The sequence below is a fragment of the Hoplias malabaricus genome, chromosome 9 (genome assembly GCF_029633855.1).
Source record: "Hoplias malabaricus isolate fHopMal1 chromosome 9, fHopMal1.hap1, whole genome shotgun sequence".
NCBI classification, from domain to species: domain Eukaryota; kingdom Metazoa; phylum Chordata; class Actinopteri; order Characiformes; family Erythrinidae; genus Hoplias; species Hoplias malabaricus.
Window position 1 is genome coordinate 11765407 of NC_089808.1, and position 17738 is coordinate 11783144.

General features: G+C 41.0%; 1 protein-coding gene across 5 annotated transcripts in view; it reads left to right on the forward strand.

Moving 5' to 3' along the window:
- dnajb6b (DnaJ heat shock protein family (Hsp40) member B6b) overlaps positions 1 to 17738 on the forward strand; it is a 77470-nt gene that overhangs the window by 2071 nt on the left and 57661 nt on the right. For 2 of the 5 annotated variants that reach the window (XM_066680362.1, XM_066680366.1), the window contains exon 1: positions 10576 to 10780. The gene's annotated coding sequence lies outside the window, so the exon portion shown is untranslated. Of the gene's footprint in view, positions 1 to 728; positions 875 to 959; positions 987 to 1718; positions 1836 to 10575; positions 10781 to 17738 lie in introns of those variants that run through there. The other 3 variants (XM_066680364.1, XM_066680365.1, XM_066680363.1) reach the window with 3 other exon arrangements.

Sequence of the window (17738 nt, forward strand, 5' to 3'; positions counted from 1 at the left end):
CCAAATTAAACAGGCCTTTATATGTTCTAATCTAAAGGAACATGCAGGCGTAAATGAAATGTCCAGTGATACAAACATACAGTTTATTAAATAATAATAATAATAATAATAATAATAAAAATCTGAAGAAAAAATATTATCACCCAAATAATTTACTCATACAATCTCATTGCTTTCTACCATTTTTAAATCAATGTATGGAATAAATCTGGAAAAAGATATGGAATCTTTTTTTGACAAATTGTACAGAAGATCTCAACAAACTACTTATTTACAATGAACTTCCTCCTAGCCTGAACATTACTGGAACAGGAAAGATATTTCCCCAACTTGTTGCCACAAAGTTAAAGTTAAGATGTTGCATTAACACTACACTAAACAGAAACTTATGGGTCTTGTCTAAGCTTTGAAAAACAGTGCCAGGTTGTTATCCTTCCAACACCAAACTTTGCTATTGACATTAGCATTCCAGTAGAGGGAGTTTTTCTGGCATTTGCTACACCAAGATTCACCTGTAAATCTGTAAGACACTAAAGCATGATTCATCACTCCATTAGCCAAGTTTCCTTGCTCAAAATTATACTTGGCACAGTGTATAGCAGTGTAGTTTAGGGTGCAGCTGCTTGGTCATGAAAATCCTTTCATAAACCATGAACACTTTTTCTAAAATATTCTGCACAACTCTGTATTTCCCAGGCTGAATATTTCTCTTCTCTCCTGTGCTGTAGGTTTACCCATCCCTCTGCATCCCTCCACAAATTAAGAAGTGAGCTGATGTCAGAATTACCACTCATTTGAGGACAGAGTCCTTTAGAACAGTTCAGGAATCAATCAGTGAAGAGACAGTGAAGATTTCTGAGTTCAGTACATAAAGGTTATGACTTTGAGCAGATTGTTGTAGGAGGGAAAATGTGTTTTAGGAAATCATCATGTTCATCACTTGTTCTTTCTCCAAACAGACCTAAAGAGACATCAGCAGTATGCAGGTAGGTGGGCTCTCTTTGATCACATGACTATTTAGGGCACTATATAACCAAGGGAGGGACTGAAAAAAGGAGTGAATTAACAGCATTAACAGTGTCTTATGCTGAAATAACTGCATCAAATATAGAACGATTTCTACTACATTCTGACAAAACGGTGATGGCATACAACCACAAGAACATTAGTGATGTCAGGATCTGTTGTTGGCCACTTTAGCCTATCCTAATTGTAGTGAATGGAGCTCTTTCACTCTAGAAACACAGAGCAAACAAAGAGCAGTTTATAAATAGGGAGCAGTATGAATGGATGTGTATAATGTGTACACTGGTTTGTTGTGTCATGTTCTGAGTGTGTTAGTAGCTGTGTTATTAAAGCACAGTCGGGAGCAGATGAAGTGTAAACAGTTCTAATTAAAGCTGAGTCTCACTTGTCAGTTGGTGACATGAAGTTGAGACACTTGGGCAAATGTGTAACACTTTTCCACCCACAAGGAACTGGAACAATTCCCGTTCACGAACCTAATTTGGATCAATTTGGCGCATTTCCACCAGCATAAGTTAATTCCCAGCTGGAACCAAAGAAGAGCTTGTTCTTTGGCACGAACTGCGACACCATCCCTGTGCTTTTTAAGAAACTCCAGAAGATGCTCAGAGGAGCTCAGAGCCCCAAAATAAAAAAAAAATAAAAAACAATGTCAACAAAAATTAACCATGTTTATTTCTGTTTATCTACAGCTTTGGTGCAAACACTGTGTTCTGCCACAGTGACACTGGACTTGGGCCCCTGCAATGCCTCCATTCAGGAATGAAGTCCTTTTGGTGCAAAAATGCTAGCATTGGGCTTTATTAAAGGTGAGCATGAATCCACAAATCTTGAAGTGTGTTCTGGGGGAAAATGTTGGGGCTGTCTCATGGGCAGAGCTGGCTGGATGTCAGATAGGCTAGGACACAAACTGGATTATTTTTTCACCAGCATTAGGTCATATAGAATGGGCAGGTGTCCTGCTCAACAGAGAAATACATATCTGATATTTAACTCTGCGTGACTGAACACTAGAAGAATAACTAGAGTGGAGAGATAGACAGAAGCAGAGACATCCTCTGCTCCACAATCAGCAAACGTGTGACTAAATGAATAGGTTCTTATTTAGGTTCTAGATGTAAAACTGACACCTAAAAAGCAAGTAATAACAACAGGATTAAAAGTTATAAACTTTGTAGTTTGTGTACAGACTAATAGGCATAGTCACCTATTTAATGTGGAACAGAAAATTCAAGTAAGAATTGACAAATGTGCCTTGTAAACTGACCCATTTAATGAACTAATGAACCAACTAATGAAAACTGGGAAGAAGAAGCAAACCTCATTCTGTCTAATAATGTGAAACAAGTGAGAAATGGAGACATAAAACAGGATGTCCCTGAAAACCCAGAGAGGTTTGACAGCTTTCTTTGTGTAATGAGTGAAGAGGTTTTTTCCTCTTAGATTCTACTATGAGGTCAGAGGGAAGATTCTACTATGAGGTCAGAGGGAAGACTGAGTGGGACATAGGAGGAGTTAGAGAGGCCTATAACAAGAGGGGAGACATTTTGTCCAGTCCTGAGAATGGAGAGTGGTCTGTGTGCCCGAGAAATTAAAATGAACATTTCTCGACTCTCGTCATACCCCTATCTTCTTGCAACACACTCCTGAGAAGGTAGGGGGTGTTTGTGGATTATGAGAAGGGTGTGGTCTCCTTCTATGTTGTTGACGCCATGTCTCTTGTCGACTCCTTCACTGGTCAGTCTTTCAATAAAAAAATCTATCCACTGTTCAGCCCCTGTGCCAATAGTGAGGGTAAAATTTCAGCACTTCTGATCATCCTCGTACTACATTCTGGGAGATTTTATCTGACTTGCGGGCATCAGGGAGCCACATGTATAATGTGGGAGTGTCCCAGAAGACTTGGGATGTCTGCTTTTGTCTTTTTTGTGTTCTCCCTTATTGTGTTTTCACTTATTGTGGTCATGTCTTTTATTTGATTCCTTATTATTATTGTTTTCACTCACAATCCGTACTGAACTCACAAAAATCCACTTAATAAATAAAATAGATATTAATAAATAAAATTAGATCCTAGTGTAGCACAAAACCATAAAAACACAAAATATTAATTCTAAATTACACAGTCGTACCACTTGGAGGTAGTGAGTGGAGTTCTAGAGAGGATTCCATGCACTGACTCTGTTGTTTTGCTGGGGGACTTCAATGCTCATGTTGGAAATGACTGGGAATCCTGGAGAGGAGTGATTGGGAGGAATGGCCTGTCTGATCTGAACCCAAATGGTGTGATGTTATTGGACTTCTGTGCTGGTCATGGTTTGTCAATAACGAACACCATGTTCGAACATAAGTTTGCTCATAAGTGTACTTGGTACCAGATCACCGCAGACCAAAGGTCAATGATCAACTTTGTGGTCGTATCTTCTGATCTGAGGCCATATGTTTTGGACACTCAGGTAAAGAGATGTGGTGTGTTGGATCTGATTGTGGGGAAAGCTGCCAGACAGACCTGGTAAGCCCAAATGTATAGTGAGGGTGTGCTGGGAAAAGCTGGCAGAGGACTCTGTCCAGATGGATTTCAACTCTCACCACCGAGAGAACTTCTCACATGTTCCAGAGGGGGTAGGGGGAACGGAGTCTGAATGGGCCCTGTTCTGGACATTTTGGAAGCAGTTGCATGTAGCTGTGGTCAAAAGTTTGTCGGTGCCTGTTATGGCAGCAACCCAAGAACCCGTTGGTGGACACCGGGGGTGAGGGAAGCTGTCAAGCAGAAGAGGGTGAAACTAAATCCAGTGCATGGGAGGAGTTTGGAGAGGACATGGAGAAAAATGTATTGGGCAGCCTCAAAGGAGGTTCTGGAAAACACTCTGACAGCTCAGGAGGGGGAGGGGGGACACTCAGTAAGGATGAAATTCTGAACTCGACTGAACGTATTGTTGGGCATTGGAAGGAGCATTTTGAGGAACTCCTAAATCCAAGAGACATGTCTCCTGTGCAGGAGGTAGGGCCAGATGTGTCTGGGGTGTCAGATGCCATTTCCTTGGCTGAGGTCACTGAGATGGTGAAAAGGCTTCGCAGTGGCAAAGCCCCAGGAATGGATGAGATTCGCCCAGAGTTACTGAAGGCCCTTGATACTATGGGGCTGTCGTGGATGAAACTCCTCTGCAATATTGCAGAGAATGGTGCCTTTGGATTGGCAAACAGGGGTGGTTCCTATTTTTGAAAAAGCGGACTGGAGAAAGTGTGCCCATTACTGTGGCATCACACTTCTCAGCCTCTCTGGGAAAGTCTATGCCAAGTTGCTGAAAAGGAGAATCCGTCCGACAGTCGAATCCAGTATTTTGGAGGAACAATGCAGATTTTGTCCTGGCTGTGGAATTATGGACCAACTCTTTACTTTTTCACAGATGATTGAGGGGACATGGGAGTTTGCTACTCAAATCTACACATGCTTTGTGGATTTGGAGAAGGCGTATGACCGTGTTCCCTGAGAGATTCCCTGAGAGGTAGGAGGTATTTTTTGAGTATGTCGTGCCAGGGTCGCTCCGGTGAAACGTACCGTCCTTGTACTCAGAGTTTGAGTTGTGTTCGCATCCTCTGCAGTAAGTCAAGCTTGTTCAATGTGGGCATTAGACTCCGTAAGGGCTGCGCCTTGTCTCCACTCCTGTTCATGAACATGGTGGTGAGGCATAGCCTGGGACAGGATGACTTCCATCAGGTGGGGGGGTCATCTCTGCTATTTGTAGATAATGTTGTCCTTCTTGCTTCCTCATACTGGAGCCTCCAGCATTCACTTGAGCAGTTTGCAGCCGAGTGTGAAGTGGTTGGTATGCGGATCAGCACCTCCAAGCCTGAGGCCATGGTTATCTCCCAGAAACAGATGGCATTCTCCCTTCAGGTAGGGGGTGAGAACCTACCCCAAGTGAAGGAGTTCAAGTATTTCGTGTTCTTGTTCACGTGTGATGGGAAGAGAGATAGTGAGGTTGACCGTAGGTTAGGTGCAGCGTCTAATGAGGTCACTGTACTGGACCGTTGTGGTGAAGAGAGAGTTGAGCCATAAAGCAAAGCTCTCAATTTACCAGTCAGTCTACATCCCCACTCTCACCTATGGTCAGAGCTATGGGTAATGATTGAAAAGAACGAGATCGCAGCCAAAATGAGCTTTCTCCAATGGGTTGCTGGGCGTACTCTCCGTGATCGGGCGAGGAGCTCAGTGACTAGGGAGGAGCTCGGAGTAGAGTCGCTGCTCCTTGAGAGGAGTCAGTTGAGGGGGTCGGGCATCTGGTAAGGATGAGTGGAAAAGATGATGAAGATGATGATGACAGTCGTAACACACAAGGCAGGATACACATGAGTGGTTTGGTTTAATGACACTCTTTACTGTCCAGAAATATGTATTAAAACAAACTTATTACAACAATTATTAGTCATGTCACCCTTGATACTTGTGGCATACAGGTAGGTTCACAACAGAGCGCTTTAGTTCAAAACACAGGTGTCACTGCTTTGTAATTGGTTCTAAAGAAGCCTAAACTGCATTTCAGAGAACGTCTGAGAACATACTGGTTTGTTACAACAAAGGCAGCATGGTAGACCCACTTAGGGTCACTGGTGTGTTTTCCCTGTGTCTGCGTGGGTTTCCTCCCATAGTCCAAAAACACAAGATGGTTTGCTCAAAAGTATCCATATGTGTGCGTGTGAGTGAAAGCATTTCAGGTTTTTGACCACTGGATGTCACTAGTGTGCCATGCGTTGGAAAACAAATACAGTGTTTTTTACTTCTTTCCTCATGTTTGAGAGAAAAGCTTCAGTTTCAGAGTTTAATGTTTGCCTTCAGTATTAAATATATGAAATAATAATAATAAGTGTTTTAGTTTAATACTGAGGCTTGATAGCTGCATTGGTCACTCTCTCTCTCTCTCTCTCTCTCTCTCTCTCTCTCTCTCTCTCTCTCTCTCTCTCTCTCTCTCTCTTACACACACACACACGCGCGCGCGCACACACACACACACACACACACACACACACAAAACCAGATAATAAAATAATCAAATAAATGCCAAGAATGGAATAAGACAAGGACAAGAGGGAATTATACACTGGGATGATAAGCAGGGATCAAAAATTACATCTAAATTAATTCTCTTCATATTTAACAGTCAGTCTTACAGTATTTGAAGCTCTAAAGCATCGCTGTACCATGTGTGCTGTAAACTTTATTGGCTTTATTGTGTACTAATCCTCAGAAACATGTGTAATACACTGTCCTTGTAGTTTGCATATTTCAGTCACAGTTCAGTTGGGCACAGTGGCACACCAGGTAGTCACACAGCTCCAGGGACCTGTAGGTTGTGGGTTCGAGTCCCACTCCGAGTGACTGTCTGTGAGGAGTTTGGTGTGTTCTCCCTGTGTCTGCATGGGTTTCCTCCGTGTGCTCCGGTTTCCTCCCACAGTCCAAAAACACATGTTGGTGGGTGGATTGGCGACTCAAAAATCGCCATAGGTGTGAGTGAATGTGTGTGTGTCACCCTGTGAAGGACTGGCACCCACTCCAGGGTGTGTTCCTGCCTTGTGCCCAGTGATTCCAGTGAGACCCACTTGGACTGGATAAGTGGTTACAGACAATGAATGAATACTCTTACTAACTTGTGTTTGTGGACTGTGAGAGGAAACCCATGCATACACAGGGAGAACATACCAAACTCCTCACTGACAGTGACCTTAGACAGGGATTGAACCCAGGATACTGAGACCCTGCAGCTCTGTGGCAGCAACATTATCTGCTCTGCCAATGCCAACAGGTAATGTTGCTTTCACGCACCTCCAGGCTCCTCCCACGGTCAAAAAACACACATTGGTAAGTGGATTGATGACTCAAAAGTGTCCGTATATGTTAATGTGTGAGTGAATGTTACAGACAATGAATGAATGGTTTTTGCAGGCTTGCAACATAAAAATTGTAAGTTAGCAACAAAATCTATAATTGTGGCATTCATTTACTGTCACTGACACTAAAAATAGTATCTCCATTTTTGTCTATATTTATTCCAGCTTTTGAACACAGCAGCTGTCCTTCACATTGAGTGAAAATGTAATGATGTAAGTTTATGTTTTAAAACCCTGTTTCCAGAAACGCTGGGATTCTTTTGTAAATTGGAGTTAAAACAACAACCTGTTATTTGTTCATTCGTCAGAGGCATGTTTACCAGGGTGTTACACTCTAAAAGTGACTTTCATGATTGTAATCCATAACCACTTTTTATAAAATTCAGAAGTTTCCTCACCATTTTCTAGTTCTCCAATGTGTTTATGCACTGGAAACTGGCCTAATGTGTTCACGAAGTCCCAGTGTCAATAGGCAACTAAAAAACAAAGTGGCTCATTCAGACATGTTAGGCATCCTCTCTCCCTTTTAATGGCAGATAAATTGGCAGAAAATTGCTCTATTCCTGCTCCATAGATGTGTAATATTTGCTTATTTTGCTGTTTTATATTTTTTTAGGTAGGAAGTTATGACAAAATCCTGAGACTGCTAACTGCATGGCAGTAAACAGATCGAAAGTGCTACACAACTTAACAACTCAAGTTACAAATGAGTTTCTGTGGTAGTTCAAACGGTGAATAAAAACTTACAGACAAGTGAATCAAGTTAAGCTATGTAGAATCAACACTCATTTTACTCCTCAAACTTAACGTTCCACCTTAAAATACGTGGTGCTTCTGATCGTAAACACCCCTTTATATGAGGATAGGTATTGTTGCAGTTTACAAGTGGATTTTTTCTCCATTCTGGCTTGGTGTAAGACTTCAGCTGCTCAGTAGTCCATAGCTGCTTTTCTCCTCTTCAGGGTGCGTCACTGGAGACATCTGGAATGCAGGCAGGTCAGTCAAGCAAATGGACTTCGTGTCAAAGGAGCCTTACTTTTGTAGCATGTGCAGAATGAGGCCTGTCATTTTGTGAAGCAGTATTGGACTGTATTATGTGACAATCATATTTGGAAGTACTCTTTAGCTAATGTGGCTTTATCTATCACACTAGTTCACACATTCTCATACAATGCCACGTAGCCTTAGCTTTATTTGCAGAACTTTAATAATATGAGTAGTCAGGATTCTGCAAGTTCACAGCAGATTTTCTGATGCTGTTTTTAGTCTTTTACAAATATCTTAACACTCTACTGCTCCAGAGAGAACACTAGTATAAAGTTTTGCTTGCCAGATTTGGGTTTGTAATGTTGAGCTCAGCAGATGATACATTCATTCATTCATTATCTGTAAGCACCAGTTCAGGGTCGTAGTGGGTCCAGAGTCTCCTCGAAATCATTAGGCACATGGCAGTAATATACCCTGGAGGGCGCGCCAGTCCTTAGCAGATGATACAGACATTAAATATATAGTCAGAGAGTACTGTAGAGATCTCTTAGGATACTGTCTGTTCCAGTCAAACTCAGCATATTTATATCTTGAATCATATGAGCAGTTCGCTTTTACACTCTTTCTCTCTTTCATCATGCTGGTGAGTTCATCTTTTGCAATCACCAATTCCAACTGGAAAAGAATGTATGTATGATGACATACATGAAATTAGAAATATTCCTTTGTAATATATTTCTTAAGGGCGGCACGGTGGCGCAGCAGGTAGTGTCACAGTCACACAGCTCCAGGGGCCTGGAGGTTGTGGGTTTGAGTCCCACTCCGGGTGACTGTCTGTGAGGAGTTGGTGTGTTCTCCCCGTGTCCGCGTGGGTTTCCTCCGGGTGCTCTGGTTTCTTCCCACAGTCCAAAAACACACGTTGCAGGTGGATTGGCGACTCAAAAACCGTCTGTGTTGCCCTGTGAAGGACTGGCGCCCCCTCTGGGGTGTATTCCCACCTTGCGCCCAATGATTCCAGGTAGGCTCTGGACCCACTGCGACCCTGAATTGGATAAGCGGTTACAGATAATGAATGATGAATGAATATATTTCTTAAATTTGCATGCTTGATATCATGAGAAGAAGCTTAACATGTTCAGTTCCCTCTCTGTCTGACAAATTCCGAGTGTTCTGGCAGAAATATTTGCTTGTATTGTTTTTTGAATTTTAGTTATTTTTTCACAACTATTGCAGTGCCATATACCTGAGTTATTAATGTAATTAATAAAAACAAAACTCTTGTCCAGTAATTTTACTCAGTAATTGTGGTCGCATTGCAACACAGTGGTTGCATTTCTGCAGACAATGCACCTAGCCTACAATTAATCTCACAGTCCATTTTCCCATTACTTGTGAACAAGACCCTGCAACACTTGGATGTTTTCACTTGGGGTAGGTTCTCACCCTCTACTTGAAGGGAGCATGCCGTCTATTTTCAGGAAATAACCATGGCCTCAGACTTGGATGTGCTGATCTGCATACAGACCACTTCACACTCGACTGCAAACTGTTGAAGTGTACGGTGGAGGCTCCAGTATGAGGAAACAAGAAGGACAACATTATCTACAAATAGCAGAGATGACCCTCCCCCAACCTGATGGAAACCTATTGTCCCAGACTATGCTTTGTCACCCTGTCATTGACTGCATTCCTTGAGATGTTCTGCGGGAGCTTCTCTGGGAGTATGGGGTGCCAGGGCCATTAATGCGAGCCATTTGGTCCTTCAATATGGTTGTTATCCCATTCTTGCCATAAAAACACTTGTTCACAGTGGGCACTGGGCTCCGCTAGAGTTGTGCATTGTCTTCATTGACAAGGGGACAGGAGGTAGGGACAAAGAGGGCTTCTCTTGGGGGCCTCGAGAGGTTTCAATTTGTAGTTTACTCTTGTGTACTTTTTTATATTACTTTTTGTAACATTTCTTTGTTCTTTATTGCCATTAAATAATAAACCAACAAATATACAAAATGTAACATTAGTTATTACATTGTTTCATTCTTCTTCAAAAATGTTACCTAAGCTAATTAATGTAATTCCCTTAGCCAAGTACTTTATATGAGTACAGTTGTATTATTTGTATCTAATTGCTCAATGTTTATGTTAGAGTGCATCAGACACAGTAAAACAAGCAGTGAGTGTGTAGAGATAAGAGTGAGGCATACAGTAAATATGGAAAAGAAAGAGAACCAAGCAATTATTGCCCTAAAACAAGAGGTTCAAACTGCTGTGTGCTTGGTTCAGGTGAAAACAGGCTCATTGTTATTTAAAGAAACAGTAGTCCAAAATGTTCGTTGTGTACGGGTTTCCAGTCAGAGTGTAAATGGTAATATGATGCTTGATACCTGTGGTAATTTGAACAAAGCATGCTGTTTCATTAAGGCCCCAGGGACTGTGTTAACTTGTGGAAAAGGTATGTATCCCATATAATTATTTACCTGAAGGGGGCCCTCAAGGGTAAACAGGTTGCCCCCCAGAATATGATTCGTGGAACAGGTGCATGCCCGCGCACACACACACGCGCACACACTTTTGCTTGCCGTTGTAGGTCACGCCTCTTTCGGAAGTGACGGAGTATTGGAATTTGCGCGAATGAGCGGCGGTGGCGCAGTGGGGCATAGTGCGCATGCGCGGGTTTTTCGCTGTTGGATTCTGTTGTGGTGGTGTGCGCGTTCGCGGCGTCAAACGATGACTTTCTGTTCGACCTCCGACAGCTTTTAATGTTTCTGTCACTGTTTAATTCGTTACGGGGAAAGAAAGATACAGACGGGGAGGATCCAGCACAGGGAGAAGTGTGAAGAGGACGATCCTTAAGGGTGGAAATCTGCAGGAGAGCGCTGAACAGGTTCGGCTTTAGGTTCATGAATGTTTGGCTGAAATAAATGGGCGTGATGACGTTAGGGGTGATAACGGGTGTTGGGGGTGATAACGTTACTGCAGTAGTCATTTTCGTCATCTTTTGATAACTGTAGGTAAAGCTTTGCCTTTGTATGTAATCTGCAGATAGATTAAGAGATGGAGGGTAACGAAATGCAGTAAATTGGTAACGTAGATGTAAGAAATTGTTCAGAATTAAAAACAACAACCACAAATGAAATATAATTTATCTGTAGATTAGTGTTATTTGCAATGAGAGATAACCTGATCAGTCAAATAGCTATAAGGGGGCAAACTAACTATAGTAGGAACATGGAAATGTGAGGTTTACTTTAAGTAGTTTTGTCGTTTTTATTGTTAGTCATTTATCATGTGTAACTCAATTTTTTTTTCTTTAGCTGAATATAGTTTCGTTTTTTTGTAGCAGTGCCTGGCCAGGGTTGTATCAGCTTGGTTTGCTAGTGTTTCTAGAAACATCTACAGGAAGTTTACAAAATGAACATACACCTTCTCCTGAAGGGTCCGTGTTAAAATTGGCGTAACACCAAATGTTAAAATTGGCACACTATGCTGTACCAGGTACTATTTTAGACCATGTTCTTCCAGCAGGGATTTTTAAGTTGCGTTTTGGAGAAGGAGAAAAGAAAATCTCACACCACACACTAACTTCAAAAAACAATACCATACTTTGCTTAATTAGCTTTTATTTTATTGTTTCCTTGCTCTCTGTAGTTGCTTATATGTATTTTTTTGGAGTTAAATGAGAACTGGCTTATAGTAAATTAAGCAATGGTGTAACTTTGTGCCTTTAGTAATACACATCTGAACAGCACAGTCACTGTGTGCTCTTGCACCACTTACAACTTTGTAAAAAGTTCACTTGAAAACAGAAGTAGTTTTTGTCTATATAATAATATACTACATAAAAGGCTGAGGAAATGTTAGCGACAAGCATATACCAAGCAAACAAAATAGACAATGGATAGATCTAAATGCGTTAGAAACCAAAGACATCAGAAGGTAACAAATTAAAATGTAATTTTCTGGTTTAATTGATTTCATTTGCTTCTAGTGGTTTACTAGGTGCATACATTTTAATTACAGAGAAGTGCTCCTTTTATTTACAGTATTTACATTTATTTATACAAAATTATCTTTTTAGACTTCGGTTTAATGGATGGAAGTAGACCCTTTTTGTAACAGCCCACTAGTATGGAAATGTCTACAGCACATATATGGACCTTTACTACTTTTGACTATTTACTACCCAAAGCACCAGTGAAGTAACGTGTCTTTTGCCAGGCCAGCCTAGAAGAGGCATTTTCTCTTACTGACTGACTGACTCCTAATGTTGAAACGTGCATGTGTGAGTAGGAATGTAATTTCACCTTCTGCTGTTCAGCCATAATTCACAGAGAGAACTTTAAGGTGGCGCTACTACACCCCCTGTTATTAGTACAGCCATATTTCACATAGTGCTTTTCCACCGACGAGGATCCAGAACAATGTACGTTGGTCAGAGCCGCGGTGGTTACGCTTCTCAGCTGTTGACAGCTCAGAACTCCGCAACATTTACACACATTATATCTCACTCTGATCTGACTCCATGGGTAAAAAAATAAACATTGACCCTGTCATGACTCTGACAGTTTATCTCTGGCTGTGGCACTGTATTCAGTCACACTGATGACATGTCCTTGGTTCCCCTCTAAACTTGTAGAAATGTGGGCCGATTCACTGGAAAGAATCAAGGTTCCAAAAAACAGGAACGGAACCAGTTCAAGAGCCAGAGTTTTTTTCTGTGGAAAAGCGCAGAGAATTAGTGTTACTCCAGGCTCTCCTAGTTCACAGCAAGAAATTAAAATGTGCTGTCTTCTACAATCTGTGCTGTTAGTATAGCCATTCATCTGTATATCTGTGTATATATACAGATAATTCATTCATTATCTGTAAGCGCTTATCCAGTTCAGGGTCGCGGTGGGTCCAGGGCCTACCTGGAATCATTGAGCGCAAGGTAGGAATACACCCTGGAGGAGGCGCCAGTCCTTCACAGGGCAACACACACACTCACACACATGGACACCCGGAGGAAACCCAAGCGGACACAGGGAGAACACACCAAACTCCTCACAGACAGTCACCCGGAGCAGGAATCGAACCCACAGCCTCCAGGTCCCTGTGTCATTTTTTTTCAATAATTAGAAACGTTAAATATTGTGGTACATGTCATGGATCATAAGAGTATTTTGATGAATCCTTATGTATTCTTTATGTATTCCAGAGCCATAGTTTACTAATTTATCATGTGCCTGGAGAAAGCAGTAATTTGTTTCAAACCAACATTTGTACTATCATTATTTTAAGTAGAGTTTGGATCCTGGCCTGTGTTTTTTGCCCTTGTTGCTGAATAGTGAGTCTCTCACTAAGAGGGCTGTGTTGTTATGTACACAATATTTGTTGCTTCTGTGTTGTCTTGAAACTTGTAAAGTCATGATAAATTATGAATTTCTTGCCATGTGAAAATGGTGCATTTAAAAAATATATATATATATTTCAGCTCTACTTCTGCTCTCTTGCAATGTTCACACACACTGGCATGCACCATTGACCCTGAAGCAGTCTGACCTTCTCTTCCTTATCTCCTGACACTAGAGAAGGCCAGGCCTTTTCCTCTGACATTCATCAGCTTCGGTTAGTGTGGATGAACTGAGGCACAGAGGAGTCAGTCTGTCTCAGTTAATCCACTAAAGCGTGAAGTCACGTTTGCTTGCACATCATGACTACAGAAATGAAAGAAAGAGTGTAAGAGAGATGTGTTAGAGTTGTTTGGAGCTGCTCTACAGAGATTGATGTGACAGCATGCGTTTAGTGCCACTGTGAGAAACCACTAATCTCCGTGCAGGGACTTCAGCACTCAGCCCCCATCTGCTCACATGGGAGGCCTTAGGGAAAGGCGGTGTAGGGCAACAAAACCAAAAAAAAAAACCACCCAGAAAACAGTACACTACTAGTTTTACTCAGCACTGTACACACTACAGTGCGACAATGAAACATTGTGTCTTGGTGCTTTAAATACTGACAGTATCCAAAAACATGCCGTGAGAATCATATCATTGATCACAATAATGTTGTCATGTGGTCCTCCGTCTCTGAATGCAGCTCAAACTAAGTTACTCATCCAAACTATAAGTGGGAACACTCAAACATCCAGCTGTATGTAAAATTGTCTGTGCCTGTTCCAATTATTCAAAATGGAAAACAGCTCACTATGTATTGTTTGCTCTTTGTGCACCTGGAGAATCCCTGACCGTTTTTTTTTCTCTCAGTTTGAATGGAAACAGTATGAAATCTTATGAAATAACTGATCATTCTGGCCACTGTAATCATGATATCAGTATTTTCACAGTACTGTTAAAATGTGCTGAAAAGTTCAAAATCTAAGCTACTGATACTTAGATTAACGTATGTAAAGTTGTAAAAATAGTGAGAGTTTAATATAGTAATTATTATTTTATCTTCTATTTATAATTGGTATTCATCAGTCTTATTATTTATTTATATATATATCAATTACCTAACAGGAGATGTGGGACCCTTTTTAAAATACTTTATTATGTCATGTAACTCCTTGACCCCAAAGGAGAATGCTTTTCAAAGTTCCATTTAAGGTAGCGCTTTTTAGTTAAGCACCGTTTATTACCGTAATGTTAGCTGCTGCGCCATTTAAGGTGGAACAGGGGGCGAGTTTGTCATTTTGGCTAGAATATGTTGTTTTTTGCATGAGATGGCTTGTTTGTCATTAATAATTAAATGAAATTACTATCTTAGCATAGTCAGGCTACACTATATGGGCACGTTAGCCTGGAGTAAGAATGTAGTGAATTAGGGGGACCAGATCTGTGATGGTGAAAAAGAGGACACACATCTCCGGGGGGACTCTTTAGGTTCTTTACACCTTTATTTGCCACACATGGGAAAACATCGGAATTTCTTTTTTAATTCATCCGAGAACTTACATTTACGTTTCGGCACAGCTGCTCGAGATGAGGGTAGGTACATGAGCTTTGCCTGACAAGGACTACTGACGTGCAGACTGACCAATTAAATGTTTACAGAGAAGGTTATTGACCAATAACGATAGCGCTACAGTCAGACCGTGCATTCCGAAAATTTTAGGCTACTTCACCACGCCCCCTTCTCACTCAAGCGAACCAATCGGAGTAGGGGAGGGCGGGAATAGTTTGTGAACGAAACGCTTCTCGAAATTCTATGTAAGCGCTAGAAAAACAAAATCCCGGACATTTTTTTAAGTCTAAAAAAGAGGACGTCTGGTCACCCTAAGTGAATATATCGATGGGATCGGATATTATGGAACAAAGTCTATATGATATGTAAAGTATGGGCGTATATGCGACTTTGACATGGCAGACCGTTGCTAATTTTTGTGGACATTTGTACAGTATTTAAAGTGAGTTATTCAAATCAGCCTTGTTTGGAACAGTAACACTTACATTGAGGAATTTTTCTGTGGTTCATCATCTGTAGCAGGAAAAATGTGGGTGCATTTTTAATTGTTACGTTCAGTGTGTAATGGGGGTAAAACAGCAAACAGTCCTCCAAATGTTGAAAATCATGAAAAGGATGTTGCTTCTTTTCCTGTGGGTAATGTTGGCAGATTTCACTTTTATGTTCACTTTTAAAGGATGGTCCTTTTTTCCACCTTGTGTTGTGGAAATAAAAACACATACAAATAAAATTTGAAGATTGGTAATCAGAGGAAAAAGCAATGAATATCTTAACGTCTGTTAAATTTATGTGGCATGAATAAGAGCAGCAAACTATGAAACAGTATTTATTGCTGCGGTTTTGCTGTCTCTGAGGCAAATGATTCAGAGGGAGGGAGGGAGGGAGAGAGAGGTTATTCAGGATAGGGCAGTTGGAAGGTCAGATGAATAAAGAGGTGTGATCATTTCCTCAGTGTCCCACAAGAGCACAGCAGATAAAAATATTTAACGGACAGGACACAGCCAAAACCACAACTTGCAACTTAGCACCTTGGTCTCTTCTTGAGCTCTGATATGGTATTTTCATACACAGTGTGATCCTGTCATGTCACCCTAACAGATCACCAAGACTTATTATGGAAAAGACATTCAATGATTCTTACCTGAAAGGTCAATGCAGATGTAGTTGAGGGAAGATTTTTATTTTCAGCCGGTCCTGGGAATTTAACCATTAACCCTTTGGTCTCAGGCTCACCTCTTAAACTTTAAAGGTATAGTTCACAATTGTGATCAAAAAATAAAATTCAAAAGATGTGTCCTCACCATTCGCTAGCTTTTAGATCTGTTTGTGTGGTCAAAACTGGTCAAATGGTTTATGAAGCCCTATTGTCTGTAAATAAATGAAAAAACAAACTGGCTCTGTCTGGTATGCTAGTTTTTCTTTCTCTGCTAACGACAGAGGCATCTGGAGTTGTTTTTAACAAAGAAGAGAACTCCAAACTTTGAAAAGCACAAACCGAAATGAGGAGTGCTCTATTCCTGCTCGATATGTGGGTAATGTTGACTTATTTCTGCTGTTTTTGGATCACTTAAGGTGGAAATGTCTCCAAACTCTGGAGATGGCTAATTGTATTACTGGAAGTGCTATAAAACAGAACAGCTCAAGTTACTAATGATATTCTGTGGTAATTCCAATAGTGAATAAAAACATACAGACAAGTTAAAGTTCAGCCACGTACAAACAACAGTCGTTGCTTTCCCTCAAACATAAGGTTCCACCTTAAAAGTCACAGAGCTTAGAGCTGCGTTTCCCCACAATCATAGATGTTCCCTTTTAAAGTCATGACTGCCTCCATAATAATAATTGTTTGCTAAAAACAACCCCATGAATTAGTGTCTGAAATTGTTCACTTCCCTCCATTTTGGACACCAGGGAGTCATCAAAAAGTTTAGCGTTTTGGGACCTCTTAGATGTCATTGGATTTTTTTATATTTTCAGTCAGTAATTTAACTACATTTACCTAATGTAAAATGTGATATTAATGTCTTGATGTTTGTGTATTAAGAAGTGATTTTTTGTGTCGATTTATGCTGTTTTATGAGGTAAATGGTCAAGTATTAACACTGATAGTTTTCTGATTCAGTTTACATTTGTCTACCAATATATATGTCATAAGTGTTTGAGAGTGGAATCTTTTAAATAAATCACAATCCAACTTTGAATGAGAATAGTTTAGTATGTGGATGGAACGGCCATAGTATGTTGTATGATTGTCCTATATAACATTATAGGTGTATTATTTATTTATTTATTGTTTTTCCCCTTATGTCACCCTAGGACTGAATAAGTTTACAGCCCTGAGACAAACTTGGAGGGGCTACCAGTTGAGAAAAGGGAGAGGTAACAGTGAAGGACTGTGCGGCTTCATGGCCCCAAATCAGTTTAAAAGAATGTAGTCCTGAGAGGTGTTATGAATGCTGGAATTTGAATGAGGAGTCTACAGCATTATTATCTATATTTCCAGTTTTGCTTTTATCACAAGTGTAAATATTTGTGTGCACATGCGTGTGTGTGTGGCTACCAATAAAAAATGTTAACACTGGAGAAATGGAAATCTGAACATCCTTGATTAATGTGTCTGGTTCCCACCACAACTACTTACTACACAATCTCATGCTGTGGGCTTGAGGTTAGAGAAGCGAGCTTGAGGCTGGAGGGCTGTCTGTTCAGTTCCCAGGACCAGCGAGAGAAAATTATTTCACAGCTGAAGTGCCCTTGAGCAAGGCACCCAACCCCCAAACCTCCCCGGGTGCCTAGGTGTTTAGCAGCCTCATGCTCCGGTGGGGTGTGTGTGTGTGGGTTTACTGCTCCTCACAAGCTCACTAGTGTGTGTTTGTGTGATCACTGCCATGGATGGGTCA